At 34.8% G+C, this 27,221-nt stretch overlaps 1 protein-coding gene across 15 annotated transcripts in view; it reads left to right on the forward strand.

The window, feature by feature from the left end:
* LOC129801511 (RNA binding protein fox-1 homolog 2) overlaps positions 1-27,221 on the forward strand; it is a 150,288-nt gene that overhangs the window by 5,692 nt on the left and 117,375 nt on the right. The window lies entirely within an intron of this gene.

Consider the following 27,221-nt stretch of genomic DNA (forward strand, 5'->3'; position numbering starts at 1 on the left):
TCAGTTGGACTACAAACTAGTCTAATCTACCCATGAATTTAAGGTTCCGGGTTCGATTCTGATCTTCTCTAGATTTCTCTTGTATTATAATAATTTTTGAATTCGTTCTGTGAATCAATGAAAAAATGCAAATCCATTAAGAAAAAATAAATGGCTTGGAGGAAAATAAAATTTGATTAGTAAAAAACGAATTTCGACTTCAGTCACTGTAATAAATATATACTGCTACTGATCCAACAAATCCAGGAGCATTAAAGAAGTATTTCCATTAAATCATACGGTTAAAGGGTTCACAACTACCTGTGTACCGTATATATAATAATTTTTTAACTATTATATCCTTGAATAGCCTGCATCAAACTATAAAACAGTGTAAGTTGAAATGTAAATTTTCTCATGACTTCTCGATGCCCAGAGATATTCGTACGTGAAAATCAACATAAAATAGCACAGAATTTGCAAAATGTGCAGAGCTTTCCTTTGTTTCAGCAAAAGTTTCCCGAGAGTGTCCTCATCCCGTGAGAAAGTTTTCCCACTGAATTCACATCTTATCGAGGTGATTCTATGTATGCGGCGTCTCCACGAAATAACTCCCATTTCCTCCCAAACCGACAACCTCGCACCACCCAGAATACCAAGAAATTGTTCCTAAGCTGAATAGAGCTTCTCTTTCTCTCTCGGCTAAGGAAAAAATAACATATCCTAGAGATAAGGAATAAGCCTTGAGATTTGATCTGAACACGAAGTGCTGGTTGAGAAAATTTAACTGGATTTTCCATGAGGGCTTGGAAGAAGAATTTCACTCAGTAGAGGTGAATTCATATAAAAAATCATCTTGTTTATCTCGCCATGCGATGCCAATTAAGTGAAATTATTTTATGAAAATGAGCTTTCAAGTGAGACAAGAGATACGCTATATTTTTTTTTTCTATTTGCCTCTCACGATAGAGTGGATGTTACCACAGAGGGATGAGAAATTGTGGAAAATTTTCCATTGAACCTTCCTTGTGGAGAGTATTTATTCGAGGGATTTTCCGAGATCCCAGCTGACGAAGATGTTATTATCCAATGAGTAGTAAACAGGAAGTATATGGGAAAAACATATACGCTTTTTAAATTGAATATAAATACATTGTATACGAAGTACAGGATGATTGTTTGCAGACCATGCACTATCATTTATTTGTATTTTTAACAAATTCAATAACGCTTATATTAAAATGATACATTTAACAATTGTATATATTTAAATATATTAAAAACCATTAGCATTTTAATTCCACGAACTTTCGTACAGCCATATTATTAGTCCCTTTCAGACTGTAAAATATTTAAGGAGCGAATTTCAAGAATTTTTGGTCAAAAATATCTTAGGTTAGGAATTATTTGGGTCTTCCACAGCTACTTAGGGAAACTGTACCAAATTTCGGCTAGCGTGCAATTTCGGACACTTCTTTTGTTTCTCAAATCTCTATGAATTTTTAGTTTTTGCATAGTCTAGGTCTAGAACAAAAACAATGCAAAAAAATCAAATAATGTCGCTTTGACTAATGGTCTCTACACATTAGAGAAAAATATGTCCATATTGAAGACTTTTTCATACAAAAGTGTAGGGAATTTGCTTCAATATGGACATAAATTTCTCTAGTGTGTAGAGGCCATAACGATATGATCTGAAAAAGACTTTGTAAGAATTCCGGAAGGGAAAGGAATTATGAGAATCAAAGTGGCCGAAATATTACACAAAACTATGTCTGTATTTTTATTCATTTTAAAATATATTAAGAGTAATATTAGAGAAAACAAAGCATTAAACAACCTACAAGCTTCTAAGCAGTATTCCTTTAAAAAAAGTATAATAAAAAAATTAATTTGAATTGAAAATAATACATTTAAAACTTAAGACTGTGGTGCTGTTGAATTTTAGTACACTTTCACAGTGCTTGAGTACCAAGTTTTACACTTAAGCCTATACTTCGGAAGGGCAACGCATATACGTTTGTCTATAAGAAATTCAGTGCTTGTGGGCATGAGAGCAGGAGAGTAGGTTAGATTTTACCCTTTATAGCTCAGACGAAATTTTCGCTTGTAGTACCCATCACAGTTCATGGTGAGTCCCCTTCTGTTTGAATTGGGAAGTTATTGGGGTTGCAATAGCCGTATCAATTCCTAAAAGACACACGCATTCCCTTGTTCCTGGTGGATGCAGGGTCTATGATTCCACGATTTAAGTTTGTTTTTGCTCATTTGGCCAGGCGATTTGCCTTGGAGCATATGCGGAGTCGAGAAGCAAAACATTTTTATAAACGGATGAGACCTGAGGATCACCCCTGGGACTTTGAGAGCTCTGGAGATGCCTCAATGTATGTCGCTAGCGAGAGAAGGTGCTCTACATGCCAATGAAAGTGTCGAAGTTTAGATTTCTTTGGCATCATTTTTGGGACTTTCTATCGACGACCCTGAAGCTGCACCACCCCCTAACTTCACATAAGATAAGTTCATATGTGGATTCTGGGTTATTCTACTCACATTAGAAGCATAGCTTGACAAATAAATCAGTAGGGAAAACCACGTTATTTTCCAAAAAGTCACAAATCAAAAAATTCAAAATTCAATATCTTCCAAGGTAAAAAAGATAGTGGCGCAATTTCTTTTCTATAGATAACCTCCATAGACCTTCTTCAATGCCGTAAGTTTCTTAGAATTCAAACAAGGAATTTAGAAAATAAAAAATATCGAAATTTTTAGCCCTATTTTTGAAATATTTTCCTTGCAGAAGATAACAATTATTACCTACTTATTTTCCAAAATTGAAGCACTGGTGAATATTTTCTAAATAATTTGGATTTTCTGAATACGAATCCGCTATCTATTTTAGAATTTCACAAAAGTTTTTTTCTCCAGAAATCCTTTTATTAAAAATGGCCACTTGGGGTAAAAAGTAACAAAAGGTATAGAGCAAAAAGTAACAAAAAAGTGAAGCAATTTCTGATGTCTCACGGCGAAAAGAAACGTCATTATCATGTCTCGTCGCTTGTTGTTTGCATTGATCAAATGATTTGCAGTCTTTTGTGTGTTTTTTTTTTCTAAAATAGCTTGAAAAGCGCTTTTCTCGTTTTCACCCTTTTCTCGCAGAGAAAACGGTGTTTTACAAAGGTGTAGATGTAGATGAATAAATTTTCTATGAAAATATAACCTCTAGGTATTTTTTCAAATTTACGGAAGCCTGTAATGAAGCGAATCAAAATATGATAATACCCAATGTCTGGTATTATTTGTCCCAACATTTTTGAGAATAGTCACAAAATTACCTTTTAGAAATTGGCTCGATAAACGTATTTCCTTACAAAATAGAGGAAAATTACTTTCACAATATTGTAGAGCGGTAAATTTCCTATAAAACTGCGCTAATTGGAAATTTTTGAAGCGTTCGAGTAGCTTGTAAAAAAATAAATTATTCGTTTTGTGACCTTTTGCCCCAGTCTCCCCTACCGTTGGCGTAAAAGGGTCTTCATGAGGACGGGCTTTATTCCTCCAACTTCTTTAGGCTCAACAGTCCTATTATATATAAAGGAAAGTGCCCGTGCTTCGTACGATCCCAAGCTCGTAATGACTAGATTTTTCCTATGTGTCTCAATAAATGTGACCCATCGCACCCATATTTTAAAAACTAGGGGAAAGTGATCATGCATTTATTCAGAAACATAGGAAAAATTCAGTCATTATGAAACTTGGGACCATACAAAGCATGGGGACTTACCCCTATATTTATCCCTCCATAACCGAATCTTATAATCCGTAAACACTTTTCACTTTTAAAATATTTCGTGTAACGGTTGCAAATGCAGAGAAATTCCCAAATGTATTTATATGATTTGTATGTAAATATGAGCTTTTGGCTTCAACTTTTAGGCAACATGGCAGGGGTTTGATTTGACTATTAATATGTACGTACATATGTAAAATATGACAATATTGAGAATTGTATTTTGCAAATTTAATTTAATTCATGAAATATGGATTTATTTTGTTTATTTTCGCCAGGCTACAGAAAAAGAATATTTTGCAAACAGCAAACTTTTTATATAGCAAACATTCTAATGAATTTTTTTCTTCTACAGTTTGCTTCATTGCACTCTTACTGGTGGAAAAAGGGCTGAGTCTTATCTTTTTCCCTGGAGGAGTACTATATATCTCTGCATTAAAATTCAACGACTTTGATTTTTGCAATTTTATCTTTAGTGGATTTTTCCTCCATCCCATTACAAAGCAAACGACTTTTTTTTACCTTTGGTTCGCTTTTTTCTAATTTCATATGGAAATTTAAAACTACGGAGAAAATATTCTGTTTTAAGAAAAAACGAATAAGCCTAGATCACCTTATTGTGGGTGAGATTCTTGATGTCAGTAAAATCGATTTGGAGCTAAAATTGGGACATGTTATGCATGTAATTTTGAATCAAATTTCTAAAACAAATGCATAATTTGAATTTAAAGCGAAAAATATCTGGGATTTGGATGGACTGACAGAAAAGTTATATATGGATGAAATGTAGACTAGAATGTCCTCTATAATTTTGCAACAAGTGATCATATCTTTCATCTGAGTCGAGATTACTCAATTTATTTGTTTTTAGAACGCATTTTTTGACCAGGAACACCTCTTGCTTCTATCACGAACTTCAACCGAATTTTGTGGGCTTTTCTTTTAAACTTTGTTTTGAGTAACGTTGTTGTGTAAGAGCAGTTCTACAGTACCAGTGCACCTTCATAGCTTTATTAAGGGAATAACAATTTATTACCGCTTACAGCTCGGGTCAGGGACTTCCGAGGGACTTGAGTCTTTTCTTTTGCTTTTTTTTTGGCGCAATCAGGAGCGTCTTCAAAATCCCTAAAGAACGATTGGGAAATAGAGCGTTAATACACTAAAATTACAATTTTCACCCGATATATAAACCTATATATCGGCTGTATACATATATTATATATAATAATAATAAGAATAATTCTGGCACAACATTCCATGAAGGAACAAGGCCTTCCCGCAAAGGGATTTCTAGACACGCATTATTATTTTTTTCTTGTACAGGATGAGGTTGCCAGTCCCATGCCAGTATGGAATCAAGTGCAATAACCCTTTAAAGAAGGGGACAGTTGTTACGGACTGAAAATCAGCAATAAAAATTAAACTGAGAAACATAATCAATATAATAAGTTTTAAATCTATCCTTGGAAATTCCAACAGAGTCTGATTCGGTGTATTTTGTGCTTCTATGAACGATAGGGACAAAAATAGCCCAAAAATTTAAGAATTTTTTCTGACAATACCAATGAATAATATTTTTCGCTTTAATGAAAAATATTACGTATGAGTATTGTAGTTTTTATTGCCAAAAGGGTTTTGCTTAAAAAATTGGAAGTATAAAAAATAAATAAAAACAATTATGAATTTGAGGATTTAAAAATTTGCCATTTTTGAGCCTAAATATTTACTACATATCAAATATTCTAGATTTCTTCAACCTTCTACTTTATAATTATGTACAGACATAAGAAAAAATAACTTTAGGTAGCCAGGAAAAATTATTTTCTTTATGGGACACCGGTGTTCCAATCGTCCTTAAAGGGACAAAGCTTATTGGATCCTGGATGCAATCCGAACACCTTTAACGCCAGAAAAATTCCTGGTGGCCTAAAGGGGATTCGAACCCGATACACTTGCATCATAGAGCGAGTACTCTACCACTTGACCCATTGAGTTGCTTATTATATAAAAGTTCGAATGTCGGACGAACAGACGGTCAAACAAAAAGCAAAAAAAACGGAAAGTTGTTTTGTCACCCGGGAGTGGCAAAACACATTTTGGCAAAGTTCGGGCCCAATCGGAGGGCATGAGATTTTGTTACGATTATAATAGATGAGATTATTAAGAATCTCACTCAAAATAAAATGTCAAAGATATTGAATATTTCATTGATGGGTAATTTTTACAAATAGTTGTATTTTTTGGGGAAAACATTTTTGGTCAGTTAGTAGGTGTGCTAAGTAAAAAATTAAATTTATTCATAATTTTTTTAATTTTCTTAATTAATTTTTTTTAATTATTTTAAGTAGCGATGTTAAAACTACTTACTAGTTTTCATTTTTTATTGACATTTTTTTTACCAAAATACTGTCCAATGTATTACATCTTGATTTTTAGAGATATTATTAAAAATCATGTTTCAGAATTCTTAAAAAAAATTTTTAAAAGAAAAAGCATGACAGACTATTTCAGTTGAGAATTATAAGCCATTTTAACTTTGGAGTACACCCTCACCTCAATAAAGGCGGATTGTAAAAAAAGCTCTCTAGAGAAATAAATGGGAAAGCTCTAGAGCTGAGAAGTTAAAACAGAAATATACTCAAACTACAAAAAAAAATTATGTATAAAAGGTGAAGAGTTAAAGTTTCCGGCAGGGGCACAATGGCACAAAAATCTCGCACTCAAAATGGTTCATTTGAAAGTCAATTTCTTGCATTTTACACACCCACAATCCACGTTGAAGAAAATATGCAGAATTGGCGCCAAAAGTTCCCCTTTTGATTTTTCCCAAACTCACCCCACTCACCCCAACCGGCATCCGTTCAATTAGAACATCAATCCAAGTTCCCATGAGGGGTTTACAACCTCCAAATCGACGGGATGTCGAGGTGACCGCTCTATACCGGTGAGCCGGAAAAATTATGGGTTTGAATTTTGTGTCCTCTGGGGTGTATTTCTCTTCGTTTTTCTGCCCCATGAGCAACGAGAACAAACCCAGGAAAAACAAAAAACAGCATAACACATTTTTCATTCGTCCGTATGAGGAACATTTTAATATTTTTGCATACAAAACTCTTGCACCAAATGGTGGGTGAAAATGTAATACAGTTAGAGGACTGCCTTTCCATTTGCAATTGATCGTATTTTCTCCCACAAGGACAGTTGAGAAAATTCTTTTACAAAACGGTTGAAAAATTTCTGAGAAACTTTCACATTCATCATCGGGGAAGATGCTATAAATTGTCGAGTGGAAGAAAATTTAATAAAACCTATAAACTTTGAAGAAAGTTTTAGATACACAGTTGTTATTTTCAAATTATGTTTATATAAATGGAATAAAGAGAAAGTTCAAACTGTTTCTTTCAAAGTAAACAGCAAAGAAGATATATAAGGATATTTTTGTTTTTATTAATATAGATACTGAGTGATATTAATTCACGGTTAAGTAAAAAATTGCTGAATTGTTCAAATTAAAAAAAATATATATATATATAATATATATTTTCAGCATTTGCAAATATAGGGGGAGGCTTTGATCGTTCGCACATACGCTACCTTCAGACACTTCATATTTCTCCCATATTCCTTTATGAATCTCACATATGGCTATATATTGTAATAGCTAACCTTAAATCCCATCTTTCCTGAAAAAATTGAGAGTCTAATCCTTTTTTCCTAGTTTCAGGAAACAAAAAATAAAAACAGGTCCAAAACTGTAATTTTGCTGTGCAATATTTCATACGATTGTGCAGAATTAATATCACTTTTCTGAAAAACTACTATCACAAAGGGTAGAAGGGTTATTAGGAATCAAATTTATGTAAAAATCTTTTAGGCTGAACAGGCACTTTTTGTGGGTGGAACAAAATTCACAAACTTGACTCAGATTCATCGATCGCACATAGAAGACTGCTTCTTTCAGATATTTTCCAGGAAACTTCATTTTAGATACGATCCCTCATATTCACATCTATTGTAATCTACCGATTTGATCCACCACTAAAAAGGAAAACTTAAAAATCGTAAAGTTGATAAACAAGAAGTAATTTGACTCAAATAGGCTGCAGTTGAGTAATTATTAAGCAATTTTGCATTTCTTTGATATAAAAATATTTTTCAAGCTTGCACAAACTGAATGTGCAATGAAAGAATCACATCTGCAATAAGCTCATACAGTTTACAACTGGTTTTTTGACAATCTTTGACATAACCTCACTATTGTGTTGTTTTGCATGACAAAGAAAAGAAATTGTCCGTGAGAAGCTGTTTTGTGAAAATTTTAGCTTGTTCACCTGCTGAAGCTCAATATCTGTGCTAAATCCCGATTCCTGCAGCTGCAGGAACAGAGAAATCTTCAATGATGCGCATTCAAACGTTTTTGTGCATATCCGGCTCCGTGGAGGAATGGTGGAATCTTGTGTGGTCTTCTCGCTTGCAGAGTTTTAGTCAATTTTTAGCTTTAAAAACTTATTGATTCGTGTAAATTTGGTGATATTTGGACTTTTTAAGAAAGTATTCATCAGATTTAACCGTTTCCGGAGTGAAATTCTCGTAGAACCAATCAAAAAAATGGTTTTTAATGTCAATAAAACATCTCTCAGAAAAGTTCCAAAAAAGTGATATTAAAATGTTTTATTCTATATAAAAATGGTTTAATCAAGTAGATTAGAGTTCCCTTTAAACAATGATGTGCAACTTTTAGTGTCCGGTGCAAAATTTACGGTGAAAATGGGGTGTTCAATGATGGCGTGAATCGTGTGCGATAATAGAAACTTGATTCATCTATCGGATAAATCGCCATTAAATTTTCATTTTCCTCTGGAGGAAAATCTAAGGATTTCCTGGAATTTTGTTTGGTGGGATTATAAACCTTATAAGTAAGACATTTTTTTGGCATAGTTGGAGAATCCATACAGTTTGCATGGTAGTCAGAAAAAATCACTGAACTTGAACATCATTTTTGTATGCGAAAGTTCAAAGCCTCCCCCTAATCATCATTTGCAAAGAATATGAAGTAGAGTCTTCGAGGATTTTCTTTAAGAATTTTATTTACTATTTTCATGGATATGGTGCTGGAAATAATTTAGTTAGAATTTTTTCTGAGCGGTGATGCCACGCTATTTGGCCGTTTATCTGTACGTACGTAGTTCGTACAATTTTGATCAGACCTGTAGGGTAATTCCGTAACAATATGACAATGTCATATGACAAATTTTCATTATAAATTCTGGAGTAGGACAACATTGAAGCTCAGTGAGAATTTAATGCTCATTGTAAGCAGCTTTATGAAGTTCTCAGTAACTGATATGAATTGGATTTTTAATTAGTTCTTCCAAATAATTCATAAAAAAAATTTAAATTTGTCATATGACATTGTCATATTGTACAGAATTCCCCTACTGGAGGCCAAACGGTTATAAATAGGGTGTGAAGACTCGTATGGTCGAGGGGGAAACCACAAGGGACTTGGGATCACTGAGGTAACCCAACATGACTCAATTTAAAGATTATTATCATCAGCTTAATCTTTCCTTAATCATCTCATTTCCCTCATAATTTTTTCAGTTTTGAATAAGGTAAAGTGGTACAAGTTGGACAATGGTACAAGTTGGACAATTGTACAAGTTGGACAATGGTACAAGTTGGACAGGGCTTTTTCCTTGGTAAATTTAGTAAGGTAAAGTGCCCTCGAGTCGACCGGTTCCTCGACTCGACCGGTGGTCAATATTTGAATGTTTGATGGTGAATTTCTATAAAATTGTCACTGATTCGTATTTATTTATGGAATAATTGACCTATTAATGTTAGATCATACGCCAAATATTAGTGCAAATATAAATAAATAAATAACTCTACCGGTCGAATTGAGGAACCGGTCGACTTGAGGGCACTTTACCCTACTTCATTTTTATTTCTATATTTTTAATGATTTAGTTTTATAATTTGGTTCCTTGTGCTTAAAAATAATTTAGTACTGTATTTATAAAGAAAAAATCCCTGTCCAACTTGTACCGGCGAATTGTCTACCTTGTAACACTATGTCTAACTTGTATCACTTTACCATACATTTTGGATTTCAAAATATTTCTTAGATATCGTGAATAACCTAATATTGTTTCTCAAGGTGAATGGTTAAAAAGGCTCAGTCGATATGGGAAAGATTTGGTTCGTTGCAAAGGTCTTTGAATCTTTCAGAACACTAAACTGGTTCCCAGTAGTTGATGAATTGGTAATGAATAGATTATGGACTGAAAACTGATTTGTATCCGAAATTTAACACTAAACCTACCGACCGTTTTTCGGTCAAATGACAAACTGCGATAGGGTAGGATACTCAAAAAATTTGTCTTGGAAAAGAGCAAAAAATTAAAATTTAAATACTGAGAAATATTACATGTATTATTTAAAAAAAATCATAAAGTTTGATAGTGACATTACACCCTTTAAATATGTGTTAATTTTAAACCTATCAATTTGACCGGGTCTTGGTAGGTTTAGCGTTAAGTGCCTCACATTTTAGTTCTTTTAGGCGATAATTAGAGTTTGTGAATTGTGAGTTTGTGAATTGATAAATATTCATAAAAATTATACAATGCAAAACCCATTGATAAAGGTTTTGATAAAGCTCATGAGCATCATGCTTTTCCTTGTTGCTTCTCATTTGCTTGGCAAATCTATCCGTTTATGCTATGGAATAATGATTTTTCCCATCTTTCTCAGTCAGATTTTCGCCTTCATTTTAAATTAATGGTTCACATATTTTTCTGATTTTATTGCTACACATTAAAAATTATTGTCGAAATTATGAAATTATTGCCACGCGCTGGATCAAATGAGAAACACTCTTTCCACAATGCAATGGTTTACATATTGAGAGCTCATTAAATCAAAATTGCAATTTGACTAAAATGTCGCGAATATTTTTTTTAATTATAAATCAAAATGCAATAGAGAACTTATATATATGCATGTAGTGCAAAATACCTAGAATTTTTTTTCACTACCGAGAATTTTTGTTAGTTATTCCTTGCGATGAGTTTGTATCCTAATTATTCTTCTTCTAAAAACTGTCTTAGGCCTAGTCCGCTAGAAATGAGAGCTAAGATAAATAAAGCTGTTATCTGAACAACCCTTTAAGGACGAGTGGGACACTGGTGTCCTAAAAACGAAAATATTTTTTCTGACTGTTTGGGGGACAAAATAACATTTTATAGTCAAATAAATTTGTTTTTGTTTTTCGGACATCGATGTCCCACGTCCTTATAGGGTTAAGCACTTTGTATGATAGAACTACTTAGCCCAAGCATAAAAAAAATTGTACTTTGTAGGCTTCTGGCAAAACGACACACGATAATTGTAAATGCTGTATGACGAAAAGTTAAGTTACTAACATCACTATTACTTCAAGACTACGACTTTTTGTTAGAATTAAAGGATATTCTAGTTAACATCCTAACGACATTTTATAATGATTAAAAAAATCAGGAAGGGTAGCCTCTAGACACATTTACGACTTAAGCCGAGAGACGACTTAGTGGAAAATGATGGAAATGTACTTTGACCATTGTTTCTAATATAATTACGCTAAGCCGTGTCTCAGCTAATCCTCTGGTCTGTCAAGGCCCTAACGTTTACGGCCAAATCTTTTGAGCTCTTCGCAAAATTAAATTTAGTGAGGTTGGTTTACTCCAAGAATGCCATAGACTACCTATTACAATTTCAAAATTTCAACATTAGCCAAATTTCCAACGAAAATCTTAGTCTGTAATTTCTGAGCTAATTTCTGTAATTATTTTTTTGGGTGGAGCTTATTATTTCAGAAATCCTTCTTAATGTCAAAAGTGACATAAATTTTAGATATGATTCTGACAACTTTAAATTAAATTGGATCAGAAAAGAAATCTTTGAGTAATGCTTTTTGAACCATAAATTCCAGTGAAAAGAAAGAATTTCATTTTTTTAAAGGACAAAAAAAATTAAATATTGATGAAAATATTAGACTTGTCGGTAGATTTTTTGTTAGCTCGCGCTTTGAGATAATTTAATGCAGAAACAAAATATAATTTTCCAGAATGGAGGAGACGTGAAAGTTTTTTTCTCTTCAAATGGTAACTTTTTCTTGTTGCCCTCCACACTTCTCAACTTAGGATCCTTCGGTAAGAGGAATAAATTTCACGTTCTAGTTTGCATGCATTTTCTGCTTTTCGCGAAATTTACTGAATGGCAAGTTGGGAAAAAAAAGAGCGGGAAAATGGTAAAAAGGTCAGCCTGGCGAGCTGTTGCGATATTTATAGCTTTTTTGTCGTCGTGAAAAGTGATTTGGTGGAAGTTTCTGCGGACAAAAGGATGCACGCCGAGGACGACACGTGATTTATGATATTTCTATGACTTTTTCATCAACCACTCTCTTACCCATTTAGTGTCCACTTTAAAAATTGATGTATTCAATTTTTCGGCCGAAATTTTCTTCACTTAACAGAGTATGCTTTAAAAATTGATATTTCTCATTTTTCATCCATCCGACACGGAGAGATAGTTCAAAAATGTTCTTTTTCTGCCACGGAACGTCGATTTTCCTCACGAGCATAGAACCACAAGTGAAACTTTAATGACTTTGTTCAGGACTTTCTCACACTCTATTTTTGGAATAGAATAAGGTAAAAAAGAGACCAAATGAAGTGCTCCATAAATTGTTCCAAGCGATATAAATGGGTTTTCAAGGGAAGTAGGTAATTCATGAAAGTGCACGAGTTTTGTCAACAAAATCCTGAAAGGTATGTGAATAAACGCGGCTGAATAATGTTGCAAGCTGACTGACGGTACAAGAGAGACTTGGTCTAACACTAAAAGGATTTTGAAAAACCTAGATCCGCTTATAGTACGTGAGATTCTTAATGTAAGTTTACTAGGACACTGGGAGTGTTTAAAAAATCTATTTTGAGCCTAATTAAGGATACATAATACAGGAATTTTCAGTAAGATCTAAAATCTAGATAAAACGTATTAAAAATTTTAATTTAAAATCCCATGCAAATCCATATTAGAATAAGAAATAACAAATGTATGATTTCTTTTAAAGTTTCATACTAAAGCCCCTTACTTTAGTTTTATGAACTTTCCACGTTCATATAAATGCTAAATTAAATTGTAGAGCGGATATGCATCAAAATGCATTGTGCAAAAAGTTTCATTTTTCTATATGCATGACTGAAAGTGTATTTTTTGTTTTAAATCCTGTCAATTGCATAAGGTAAAAAATTCAGTAAAATACCCATTTCTATTTAGGTTATATCATTGAAAATAAAAATTTCTAATCCAGAGAAACTCTGAAAAATGTTACTCACAGTTAGAGAAATTAAGCTAAATACTGCTGGCTTTCAGTACTTTATGTTCGCTGAAAAGTTTAATAGAACATTGAAAATTAAACTGAATAACTTGAAAAATTGCCAAATAAAAAGGGGTGGCAAAGCACTGCAACTTTGCGGAATGCTCGAACTCATGTGAAAGAACTCTCTGTGAATATCTTTACATATGGGTTTTTATGCACATCAGTTTACAACTGATAAAATTGATTCATAAAATATAAAAACATTCCGAAATATGAAATTGATTAGGGGAAAGCGCGCTACCTTCGGACGACTCAAGCTTCGGACAATTCAATTTTTTCTCTATGTTCCTTATGGATTTCAACCCTTACTCTTTCCTGAAATTTTGAGGCATTGGACTAGCTTTTAAACTATAATATTATAATCATTATAATGGGCCAAATTCATTTATAACTCATTGATAAAAATGATTTGTGCGAAACATAAATCATCCGAAGGTAGCGCGCTTCCCCCTAATTAAAAAAATTAAATTTTAGAAAGTAAATCATTTACGGGTACTTTATTGATTCATTGCCGATTTATTCCGATGCAACCGGGTTGAAAATTTTCATATCTTTCCAAATTGATTATAAAGTGGTTGAGAAATTGAACCCTTTGGAGTGATTAAACTTCTATACCTTAAAAATTTCTAAATGCTAAATTTTCTGGTCATAAAAAATGTTTGTGTATGCTACGGACGAAATATTCACCTGGACTAGCTATAAAAGATAACCGAAAATAAATTAGATAAATTTAAAAACGTAAGTTAGAAGGATATAGTTTGGAGAAAGGAGAGAAAGCAAAAAATCCAGTTCGATGTGATGTTCCTTTATGGAGGGGTTGTTAAACATTGGAAGTCTATATTAACTTAACGATTATAGGAACTTAACCATTTCATTAACAATTGAACCGATTCAGTCGATTTGTAAATTTCGAGACCTTTCAAAAAATCCAAATTTAAACAATTCATTTGAAAATTTATTCCTCTAGTATAAATGTTCATCCGGACTGTTTTAAATAATGAAAAATGAATGAATCCGCTGGGACCAATTTTGAGAAGAAAAAAGAAGAAAACTTGTTTTTTATGCATGATTCAGGGTGTGAGGAATGATAGAGAAAGTTTGGAAAAAAAATCCAAATTAATGTCAATTTAAGGCGGAAAACAGAAACCGAAAGGCGAAAACCGGAAGTCGATATTTCTTAACGTTTAGATTTCAGATCCAAAAAAACAATGAAACTAAAAAAAAATATTTAAATGAAATATATTAATTACCTGTACTTTACTGATTCATTAGCGCTTGAAACAGATACCTCTCGCTCAAGTAACTTTCCCGATTTGAGAGCTGTCTCCGGTTGAAGTTTTTCCTTTACCGATTCGAAGGTTTGCACACTGTTGTTGACTGCGTTGACGATTGAAGTGTTAAGAATATCGAAATTCGAAACGGCAGAACTTACACTTCAGGCTTCTGGTAGATTTTCGAATGGGTTTGGCTTTGTCTCTTCGAAAGGTTATTACTGAACGTAGCGATACATTCGGATTTGAAAAATTCAAGACCTTGCAAAATAGTCTAAATTAAAAACAATTCCTTTTAAAATTGAGTCCTCTGTAATGATTGACCTTTGAGCTTTGAAAATTCAAAATGGCAAATTTTCCTGTCATAGGTGCTTATGGGCGAAAACCTGGATTAGTTATAAAACATATTTAAAAGTGTGTGAAATTGCTAGGGAAAATTTAGAGATATACCAGAAAACATGATTTAGTGAGTTTGAAGGGGGTATAGTTTGGTAAAAGTCTCGCTAGAAGATATTTTTTAGGGGTGGTGGGGGTCACGGAAAACCAGAAGTTAATATCTTTTACCGTTTAAGCTCCTAAACGGTAAGTTGAAAAAAAAAGCTGATGATTATTGATTATAGAGCTATCTCTTTGCGTTTCGAAGCAGCATCACGACCATATCGCTCAAATGATATACAAGCTGCGTAACACGATTAATAAATTTTCGGAGCTTTGCAGAATTCATTTAAATGCAATACGAGCTCAATATAATTGTTCCCTCAAAAATTTGTCAATTACCGACACAATTCAGTAGTTATGCCACAATAAAAGTAAATTTTGGTGGTTTACTTTCCATGAATTTTGAAAGCATCGACATATCTCTGATATGCCGGTTCTGCTATAAATTCCAGAAACGTGACACTCCTCATAATATGAAAAGGGATGGCAAAACATTCCAGCATTGCAAAATGCCCGAACGTGTGATTTAGATGCCACATCCTAAAATTAATTTTGCATTATTTATTATCTTTATATTAAAGTCTTTTAGAGATTGTTTTTATTTCGCGAGTTTGATAGAATTGTGTTTATTTAACTTTTGAACTTTAAAACTATTACATATTAAGAATGATTCAAAGATGTTTCCGAGTTAGTATGAAATTCACTAAGCTCATTTTCTCACTCATGAGTTAGAAAAAACCTAATTTTTGACGTATTTTCGGGGTATAGGGAGGGAACGTATAAATGAGAAGGGGAAAAAAGAGCTTCGAATTTATGTCATTTTAGAAAGGTCATCGGAGACTGGAAGTCAATATCTCTTACCGTGTCAATTTTGGGTCACAATGGGCTTTGGGTGATTTGAGTATGATGGTTCGCTAGAGAATGTTTACTTGTTGGGGGGGGGGGGGGGGGGTCACGGAAGACCGCATGTCAATACCTCTTACCGTTCGGAAGCCAGGATAGTGAGAAATTGATAAAATTGGATTGTGAATAGTGCTAACGCGTTGAGTTTGACCAGTTAAAAATATGCTTTTAAAGTTGTTTTCCAAAAACCGTTTTTGGCACGAAAAGTTTCTTTTCTGGCTTAGACAAGGCAGAAAAGGCGTGCTAGAGACTGAGCGGGCTGAATAAACATTTCAGTTATTTTGTATAGATTTTTGCTATCTTTTATTTCGTTCCTTCTGTCACATTTTACATCGAGTGATAATATATTTGATAACATAATTTCTGGAGCGATTTTTTTTTGAATATATGAAAATGGATCATAGATACTTGTTCAGAGAATTGGAATTGTTCAGAAAACACCCATAAATGTGTAAATTCTGGAAAGTTAGAAAAATTGTTGTCTTACAGTTCTTAATATGGATTTTCGGTTTTACTGGTTGATCCACTTTTATTTCGAGTTGCAGTAAAATATATACAAGTAACTATATAGAATTAATTTATCATTTTCAATCGCTTATCCATATTGGGGTCTCGGGCCCATGACATCAAGTTAAACAGTCCACGTCTGTCGTCCTCCGCCACTTCAGGAAGATTTTTGAATTCGATCCCAAGGCGAGCCAAGGCAAGATCCTGAATTTGATTCAGCCACCTTGTCCTAGGTTTGCCCCGTGGCCGAGGTCTTGTCACAATGGCTTGCATAGCTTTTCTGGGGAATCTTATAGAACTAATTATGAGCAATTATAAAACAATTGATTAAGTTAATCACAGGTTACCCCTTGCGCTTGAGCTATGGATTCCTAGTCTCAAATAATTTTTAGCTTTCAGATGTTATTCACAGGGAATAACCCCATTAGCCAAAATCGGGTTTAGTTGACTGACTGTAATACGTAGGCTTATTATTCTCGTGCCAATTTTGTTGCTTGGACTGAAGAAAAATCAATATAGTATTTCAATATTCCTATACTTACCAACCTCACCAATCACCAACTACATCCTCTATGTGGAGCAATGTATTTTCAGGTTATCTGCACTTTCAACTAACTATTTCTTGATTTGGCTTTATTAAATGATAATTTCACAAAATTAGTGGTTTGCAATTAACATTAATTTTACTATGTTGCAAAAACATTGAGAAGGGGACAGTAAATTATAATGATCGTCAATTGGGAATCATCAACAAACATCTGGCTCCAAATAATTGTGTTGTTTGATGAGATTTGGATCTGTGTGGCGGGAATCCGGGAAATTGTATTCATTGCTCCACTTTGTGCTAATTTCCGTCGTGTAGTCATTGACGACAGATAATGGATTGTTTTGGGCCTTTTGGCGGGAAATATATGGAGTGGATGGACTGAGAGGTGGTGCGGCTTAAAATAGAGCCGAAAACACCCTCTGTTCATTTGGCGGCGGGGGTGGTCGGAAATGCGTGCGGATTTACATTGACGCTGAATACCAGATTAATATTATCGCAAACTTCCATCGCATACAACATTTAGTTAATGGCAAAGAGTTTGAGACGGGGTTGGACATTTCGTGGGTGGTGGCACTGGCTTTTGTTCTATAGTCACGAATATTCTGTCACACCAGAAATTCCCATGCTTTTCTTTGCCGGCACAATAAAACTCACATTAGGCTAAGGACTCCCTCATCCTCTCGCAACATCGTTTTGGACACGGCAATCGCTGTTACCTCTAATTCAATTTTCCAACTCGCCACATGAACTATTTTACAGTCTTGTTCCTCTGTCTCCAATTCAATTTATTTTGCTGAACAAACAACAATTTTACCATGCAAAATGTCTCTGGAATTTCACTCACTGCAGCTCAAGTGACACCTGACGGTTTCACGATTTCATTATTGCACAAAATGTCCTTCATGGATGTGTGAACCAACCAAATAGCGATGAAATTTGTGTTCTTTAGTTCTGTTTAAAATATATCACAGTTTTGATGAACCTGTGAGCCAGTAAACCATTGGATACCGAGCTCATAAACACATATGACATGTTGGTTGAGCCTGTTTGATCCTGGAGTAGCCAGTTAATCAAACAGCTCGAGCAAGAATAGTTGAGATTATTACAAACAAATTAGGCGTAATGGTAATTTGAAATGATTTTGAAATCGATTATGAGTTGATTTTTGATATAAACCCGAGGGATAAATAAGTAGAATTAAGTATGAACCGTGTTTGGCAGATGAGTTGACTGGCGCCGATTAGGCTTCATGAACTGCTGATCGGCATCGATTTTTCAAATTACCCAAAGTAAAATCGTGATAGATCTATTTACCTCCTACAACGATGAGGGATTAAAGTTCAAGAATTGACCAGCCTGAATTCCCGTTCTAATGAAAATTTTGAGTAAATCTTTCCTCATATATGAGCTCGAGTTAAATTTTTTTTATATGTAGAAAAAAAGTTTTCAAGGTGTTCAAGATGAACATGCACGTTCATACAAATAATTTTCAAATAAGGATTTTTTTAATCTTTAAGGGATAATAATGGGTTCTAATTCATATCGAACTACTTTTGAATAGTTAAATCGCCAGGATATTCATCATAAGTCCTCACATCCTAAAAAGGATACGAATTATTCAACACAAAAGTTGGAAAGTTTTGGCTTCACCAAGACTTTACAAGGGTTTTCGTTGCCCCTACTTTTTAAGTCAATGACTTATCCTTAAAGGATTTAAGGACTACTACACTATTTTTAGATACTCTTACTACTAGGAATGTCTTGTCATTTCAATTAGAGACGAATAGTTTAACTAATATACGGATTTTAGTTTTGGTTAAATCGAGTCATTTCACGAAGTATACAAAACAAGCCTCACTTTAACGGCAAATATTGAAAAAACTAGGATGCTAAACGATCCTAAACTTTTACCATACTATTTTCTATATCCTTAACTCTATCTGGTATCAATTTGCTACCATTCTAACAAGTAGTTTCTATGATATTAGAGATTGAAAATTGTCAAATTCTTATTGAAAGTAGGTCATTATGCTTAGTGCTAATGACACCCGTTCATTCACTTCTTGATCAGCATTTTTTTGTCAGCAAAATAAAGAATGTGCAATTTTGCAATGACGCATTATGGGTTCACGGAGTTCACCTTAGTAATTAAGTGGGGTAAAAATGATTTTGTATAAATAGGGTTAATTTTTGTTAAATAAATCAGATTGCGATAGAGATTCCTGAGTTTCACTTCTAGCAGCACGAGAGTGCTTGTTCCAGAGAAATCGCATCTCCCTTTTGGCCCAAGACCAGCGGCATCCTATTGCCTAAGGATTACCAGCGGCCAATTGGCTCCCTACTGCCAGGAAACAGCGGCTTCTCTTCAAGAAGCCTTAAGACCTAGGGCAGGCTTTGAGAATATTTCTGGAGGAATTTTTCCCTAGAGGCATTCATTTGCCGAACTGCAAGGTTGGAAATTTATTTCTAACCTTGGTTAAACTCTCTCGAGGCACCCCCGGGGGTAGCCTACACAAGGGGGCATTACTGCCTTAAGCCCGGTGGCTCGAAAGAGCCGTTACTAGAGGCCGTGAAAACAGCCGAGAGTCAGTTCAAATAGTGGAAGAATCCCCCAGGAAGTTCTCACCAGAGCAAGGGAATAATCTGACGAGATTCGGATTATTCTCTTCCTCTAGCTTCGGCTTTTCAGCTGTTTGGAGCCGAATCATGGTCCTTCGAGCCGGATAATCCTTACAAGATTATCCGGCGTCGTTGAGGTCCCAACCCAAGGTGTCTACGCAGAGGACGTTAATCACCAACCAGAGGACTGCTTATTCCCTGTGGACATACGACAAGCAGTTAGAAGGGAACCTCATCAGTGATCTATCAGCGACACTGACCATACCAACGAGAGTATCTTGGAAAGATATTCGACTCACCGTGACGTCAGTCTCCATAAGACGTCATTTCACCAGCGATTGACATCAGTTTCATCGTTTCTCGTCTCATCAGCAGACAGCTAATTCTCCAAGAAGTAGTGCACGACTCCTTGGAAGGATTCCGGCGAAGGTGTCCTGGGACAGCTCATCCTTCATCCATTGTCTTCAGGAGGTTCGCAGACGACTTTTCTAAGTCATTCCATCACTGAGTCCAGTCTCACGTGATCAGCAGATTTATTCCAATCTGTGTTGGGTGCCCTCTATTCTCGAGCGGTGTTCCCATTCAACGGCAAACCGGATCCATTGCCAAATCTTCAGCCTGCAGTATTTCTTTAAGGAAACATCGCAGGATCCATCATCGAGTCCTGTCTCCGGTGATTCAACGATATTCTATCGTTAGAGGACCTCATCAGAAGGTTCCAGACTACAGTTCTCATCGAATCAAGATTGAGAAAGGTCCAACGTCGTTTCAAGGTCCAGTCCAGACGACATCCATCCAGATCTTATTCAGAAGATCACTACCATAAGAACGTTCTCCACAATCCTCGAGGAGAAAAAACACTTCATCAGTTAATTGATCTCCGGTGAATTTACTCACCAGACTCCATCAATTTCTGGGAAATTTACGCCTTTCCAGAAAGAATCCAGCATCCGCCCAGATCCATTGGGAAAGCAATCACATTCGCTGATTGCCACAACGTATTGACTCACCACCTCGCTGCAACACTTAGAGAAGACAAGAGGGTGGAAGTCCAAGAATCAAAAAAGCGGCAAGAACACTCTATATCTGAGTGTTTCTTCATAAATTTGCCAATCCAGGCATTTTCCTTGTGGGACACCACACATTCTTCCGTATCTTCAAAATCCACTAGAGATACAGGATTATCACACACTCACTGCACCATCCACGCACTCACGAAATATATTCACGGATATCACTATCACACGGAGAGGTTGCAAAGTCCAACACGTCACATTCCGCACTAATTTCACACAATTCATCTACAATTAAAAATCAAAAGTGCAAACGTTGGAAGATTGAAGCGGCAATCCACGACGCGCGAAGAAGGCACAGTGAGAATCAGATTACATTTGGGTAAATCACACGTCCAGTGTTGACACACACCAAAGCTTTCTTCAATAATTCCCTACAACTCTACTATCAGAATGGCTCATTCAAATCCAACGGAAGAAGAAATTCCATCAACTGAGGAAGACATCAGACTGTTGTCTCATTGGTTAGTCCAGTTTCCCAAACTACCTGCCATTGAGATCAAGAAGTTTTCCGGCAACGAAGAAGATTGGCATTCTTTCTTTGAGCTCTTCAACACGGTCATTCACGGAAATCCAAGGCTCAAAGATGTAACAAAGCTCCAGTATTTGATGTCATATCTTGAAAAGGGACCACTATCCTTGATTGATCACCTGACACTCTCCAACGCCAATTATGCCAGTGCTATCAGCATCCTTAAAACCAGATATGAAAGCAAGAGGATTTTGGTCGCATCTTACGTCAAACCTTTAGTCAGGTACAAGAAATTCAAAATCTACTCCGCTGAAGATGTTATTGGGCTACATGATCGCATCAACGTGTCTCTTACGGGACTTAAGAATCTTCAGTACGACATCAGTTCCTGGGATCCCTTAATCGTATCCATCGCCATGAACAAATTTGATTCTGAAACTGCTAAAGCTTTTGAGGAGACTTTGCCTGATACAACGACGGTTCCATCCTTGGAAGAACTTCAGAATTTCCTTACAAGAAGATACAGAATCCTGAAAGCCATAGGAAACAACTCCAAGAGCAACTAAGAGGATCCGTTATTCCAGGGCGCGGGCCCCAGTATGTTCAAGATGAACATGCACGTTCATACAAATAATTTTCAAATAAGGATTTTTTTAATCTTTAAGGGATAATAATGGGTTCTAATTCATATCGAACTACTTTTGAATAGTTAAATCGCCAGGATATTCATCATAAGTCCTCACATCCTAAAAAGGATACGAATTATTCAACACAAAAGTTGGAAAGTTTTGGCTTCACCAAGACTTTACAAGGGTTTTCGTTGCCCCTACTTTTTAAGTCAATGACTTATCCTTAAAGGATTTAAGGACTACTACACTATTTTTAGATACTCTTACTACTAGGAATGTCTTGTCATTTCAATTAGAGACGAATAGTTTAACTAATATACGGATTTTAGTTTTGGTTAAATCGAGTCATTTCACGAAGTATACAAAACAAGCCTCACTTTAACGGCAAATATTGAAAAAACTAGGATGCTAAACGATCCTAAACTTTTACCATACTATTTTCTATATCCTTAACTCTATCTGGTATCAATTTGCTACCATTCTAACAAGTAGTTTCTATGATATTAGAGATTGAAAATTGTCAAATTCTTATTGAAAGTAGGTCATTATGCTTAGTGCTAATGACACCCGTTCATTCACTTCTTGATCAGCATTTTTTTGTCAGCAAAATAAAGAATGTGCAATTTTGCAATGACGCATTATGGGTTCACGGAGTTCACCTTAGTAATTAAGTGGGGTAAAAATGATTTTGTATAAATAGGGTTAATTTTTGTTAAATAAATCAGATTGCGATAGAGATTCCTGAGTTTCACTTCTAGCAGCACGAGAGTGCTTGTTCCAGAGAAATCGCATCTCCCTTTTGGCCCAAGACCAGCGGCATCCTATTGCCTAAGGATTACCAGCGGCCAATTGGCTCCCTACTGCCAGGAAACAGCGGCTTCTCTTCAAGAAGCCTTAAGACCTAGGGCAGGCTTTGAGAATATTTCTGGAGGAATTTTTCCCTAGAGGCATTCATTTGCCGAACTGCAAGGTTGGAAATTTATTTCTAACCTTGGTTAAACTCTCTCGAGGCACCCCCGGGGGTAGCCTACACAAGGGGGCATTACTGCCTTAAGCCCGGTGGCTCGAAAGAGCCGTTACTAGAGGCCGTGAAAACAGCCGAGAGTCAGTTCAAATAGTGGAAGAATCCCCCAGGAAGTTCTCACCAGAGCAAGGGAATAATCTGACGAGATTCGGATTATTCTCTTCCTCTAGCTTCGGCTTTTCAGCTGTTTGGAGCCGAATCACAAGGAAATAAGCTGCTTTTTTAATCTGCGTGACGTACGTAACCCCTTAACTCTTTCCGGACCGCAGCATATGCTGCAAGCCAATTTCACAATTTTTAATCAAAAATATCTAAGCTCAGGAATTAATTGAGGTCCTACAAAAAAATATCTCACATTTGGACATCCTTATAGTATGTAATCATCCACGAGAATCGGATTTTTATCAGTTCTGAATAATTAAAAAAACATTGTTTTTCATAGAATATTCATATGCTTCTTTGGGTACTAGAGTCCCAAAAGAAGCGAAAGAGTTAACTTAAGTAGGAATGTATCCTCAATTGAATAAATATCCAGAAGAAGCGAGGTAATTGAAAATACCACCTAATAATACTAAAGTAACAAGTGAAATGAAATCAATCTTACTAAGTATGACAAAACATCTTAAATTGAGTAATAAATATTTTTTTTCTATGAAGTAGTGCACTCGCCCGAGAAATTTAGAAATATCCAATTCAGTTGAATGTCAATCAATTTCTCGTGTTGCAGATGGAAAAATATTTTAGAGAATACTTTCTTATCTTTCATCCCCCAGCAATTGGCTGCATCGATTTTCTCCAAAGAGGGGAGATATTGTATCTAAGAAATTGTGTCGGATAGTATTAGAATGAATGTCAGGGCTAAAGACATTTTCTCTTCATCACTTGCCAATTTCCAACTCAAATTAATCAACATGCGGAATTAATTGAGATGATGTTGATGGTAATTTGAATAATTTGAAGTGTTTCTGCCTCGCAGTTATTATTTCGCTCTGTTCCCTCTTTTCGTGGCTTTCTGTATGCTTCATTTGCATGCACGCCCCAGGAAAAATCTCCTCGAGCGGTGAAAATTGCATTTTTGCAAAAAAAAAAAAAAAACATTGCCTGCCCCAACGATGTCGCTGTGGGCGGAAAATCTGACCATAAAATAGATCCACTTTGGCTTACATAGAATCCGCGGGAAAACAGGGGGAATGGGGAAAAGTATCATTCCACGGAATTTTAATTCAATTCAATGTGCAAATTGCGGCACTTTTCATGTGTTTTGAGGTATTGTAGTGTGATGCCTAAATTGCATTCAAAATTGTGTCCCATGCAGGAGCACAGATTCAGCTTTCATCGAGCTTTTGATACGAGAAAGCTTTTACGAATAAATCATTTAAAATCTGTTTATTTTGTTCCTATAGCAGACCAGACCCAATTCATTTTCAACTTAGAATTACACAATAAAATCATATCTTTAACTTTCTCATGGTTGAATAAATGTCCCGGAAATACTTGAAAGACACTGAAAAAAGTTGCCAGGAAGCTTGAAAAAAAACGTCCATGGATAGAAAGGAGAAAAAACGTCGTCGGAAGAAAAGGAATTGAATTATCTGATGCTTTTTCCATGTTTTTTGCTGACTTGAGCAGTTCCACGTTGAAAAATTCAAAATGTAGCAACAGACCCTTTATAATGTTATACGATTTTGACTATAATATATATAAAAATTACATAAATATGACTCTTTAACAAAATTCTCCCAATATTGCAAATTATTGTCATTGAAAATTTTTATTAAAGAGTCCTTTAACAACTCAAAGCTCAAAGTACTGTGTTAGTGCGTAATTAACATTTTTGAGTTGTTTGAAGAGTGGTGGTAAACAATTCCACTAATAACATGGTTTTTCAATTACACTTCCTAATTTTTATTAGACCTTTAAGTTTATAAACAATTTGGACTTTAATAGATGATATTTTCGCTATTGTACCTATAGCCCTTGTAGCTTATCGTACTGTGATTCTTTTTTGTGAAATGTTTTATGTTCAGACTTAAGGGTGGAATGTCAATTAGGAGGTCAAAAAAGGTCTATATATTTTTTTATCATTTTTATGTCTATAAACTATTTATGAATATACCATAAAAATTTCAAAAGCCAATTCGAGTTATTTCCGAAGATACAGACGAAAGTAAAGGAGCACCGCGCAGATTTGTAAGCATTCGAGCGAACATTCAAAATTTTGAAGCGCATTCTCCACTTCTCGTTTTCACAATTTCTTCTAATTTGCGGGAAAGATAAAGAAAAACTTATTGACCGATCACAATGAATAAAGGCTTATTCTCTTCAGTATTAAATTCTCCTGAACTAAAAGAATTTTTGAAAACTTACTTTTCTATTTTTCTAAGCATGTTAAAGTCTAAATTTTGCCGGAAAAATGATTTTTTTCAAAAACCTTGAAGAAAACTTCCGATTTCCCGATTTTACTATTTTCTTCGGTGTTTCTTAGTTTTCAGTCAGTCAGACTGACATAAGTTAGTTAGACATTCGGGATTTTGGATTTCGGGATTTTGGCCTTTTCGGGATTTTTTGGCCTTTTCGGGGATAAAAGGTTTAAGCCGACCCTTAGACAAATCTTAATCTTAATATCAACGGCTCAGAATATAAAACGAATATAAAACGAATGGCCAATTTTACAGCAAGCGATTTCAAGCTGAGATTTTACATACTGAGTGAGTATAGGATTTTTAGGATTTGAAATCCCTAACTTTGGGAATGGGAATAATTAACTTTCCGCTATAATATTCCACAGGGAAAGTACAGGGTGTCAAGGAGTACCCGTAAAGCGACTTATTCGACTTATAATCTGACAAATCGATATGTAGCCTAATACAGCGAGAAAAAGATTACATAACTTTTTCAAAATTATATATTTTTCAAAGTTTCAAAAAATGGTTGAATGATCTTAAGACAATCGCGAGAAATTAACTCTTTCAAGGAACTAATATTCACTACCCTCTCTACAATACCGCTCTGAAAGAATAAGGCATTCTCTCATACAAGGAACGTTCTTTGGTGGAATCGGCACCGCTCCAAGAATTCTAAGAAGTAAATTCAAATACCAACAGCGGGTTATTAGGAACAAGCTAATGCTACCAATTCAAGTAGCTCTATAAAACACTCCAAAAATTGCTTTTAGTGTCATAATTTTAAAACCCAGGAGGCTCGATGATAACTTTTCGATACTATCGAATCGATAATATCGATAAATCTATATCTGCTATATTAAGACAAATTATCGACTTTTTACGCAGTCTCTTTTACGAGTATTGTAATACTTTTAGAATGTGACTTATGAAAATAATCTAATTTAGTAACAATAAGTGCAGCTATCGCTTAAACTTTTCAAAATTGGCAGTCGATATTATCGAAAAGAAGATATCGTCACCCCAGTTTTTCGAAAAAGTTGCATAGTTGCGAAAATTTTGGCTAATTTTTTTCAAATAGGGGGTGTTCAAAATGCAATTCGAAGAATAAGATCAACGTAATATTTTCGAGTAATTTAATTAAAACATATAGATACATAATTTGCAAATTATACTTTTTTAAATTCAATCATTTTGAAAAATGCGATCTTTTTGTTACAAATAAATCGAAGACAACTCTACTCAAATATTGCAAGGAATAGTATTTTCGTGCGTAACATTTTTAGAAGGATTTAACATATCGGAAATTATCAATGTATATTTATTTGTTTTATGTTCGTGTGTCAGGAAACATAAAGATTGCTATCTAAAATATTAGGCAAATAAACATTATTATGGAAAATAAAACAAACATTCAAAACCCTTTTAAAAGACACTTCGGCGATATGACTCATAATTTTTTATTAGACTTTCTATTACATTTAAATATTTTTTTCTAAATTTTGTTTTTATTATAAAGATTGAGAATTTGAGGTGAAATACATAGTCTATTTCTGATATAAAAAAAAAACAATGTTTTATAATCGTTAGGGTAACTATTTAAAAAGTGGTTAGTTAGTCGAATGTCTCTTATTCACAGCGAACAGACTGGGCTTTTCTACATGGTCATTGCTTTTTTACGCCTCTATTGCTTTTTTACACGTGAAAAAAAATAATCAAAAAATTGCGGCACTAAACCAGTTTTTTCACTAATTTGATGTTTTTTACGCCTTATGAAACAATATTCTTTTTAAAAGAAAATGTAATATTAGTAAAATTTTCCCATTATAAGTACTGATACTGAATAATTGATCGGTCAATTGCTTTTTGCTCTTGATGCGAAGTGTTGAGATTTCTTGATTCGAAGTGTCTGAAGCCCGTATTAAGGACTTAGTAAGTAAGGGAGACTGGGGCAAAAAGTCACAAAACGGATATTTTATTTTTTTTACAAGCTACCCTAGTGCCCCAGAAGTTTCTAATTAGCGCAGTTTTATGGGAAATTCACTGCTCTACAATTTTGTGAAAGTCATTTTCCTCTATTTTGTAAGGAAATACATTTATCGAGCTCTTTTCTAAAAGGTAATTTTGTGACCATTCTCAAAAA

The sequence above is a fragment of the Phlebotomus papatasi genome, chromosome 2, assembly GCF_024763615.1.
Source record: "Phlebotomus papatasi isolate M1 chromosome 2, Ppap_2.1, whole genome shotgun sequence".
Classification (NCBI taxonomy): Eukaryota; Metazoa; Arthropoda; class Insecta; order Diptera; family Psychodidae; genus Phlebotomus; species Phlebotomus papatasi.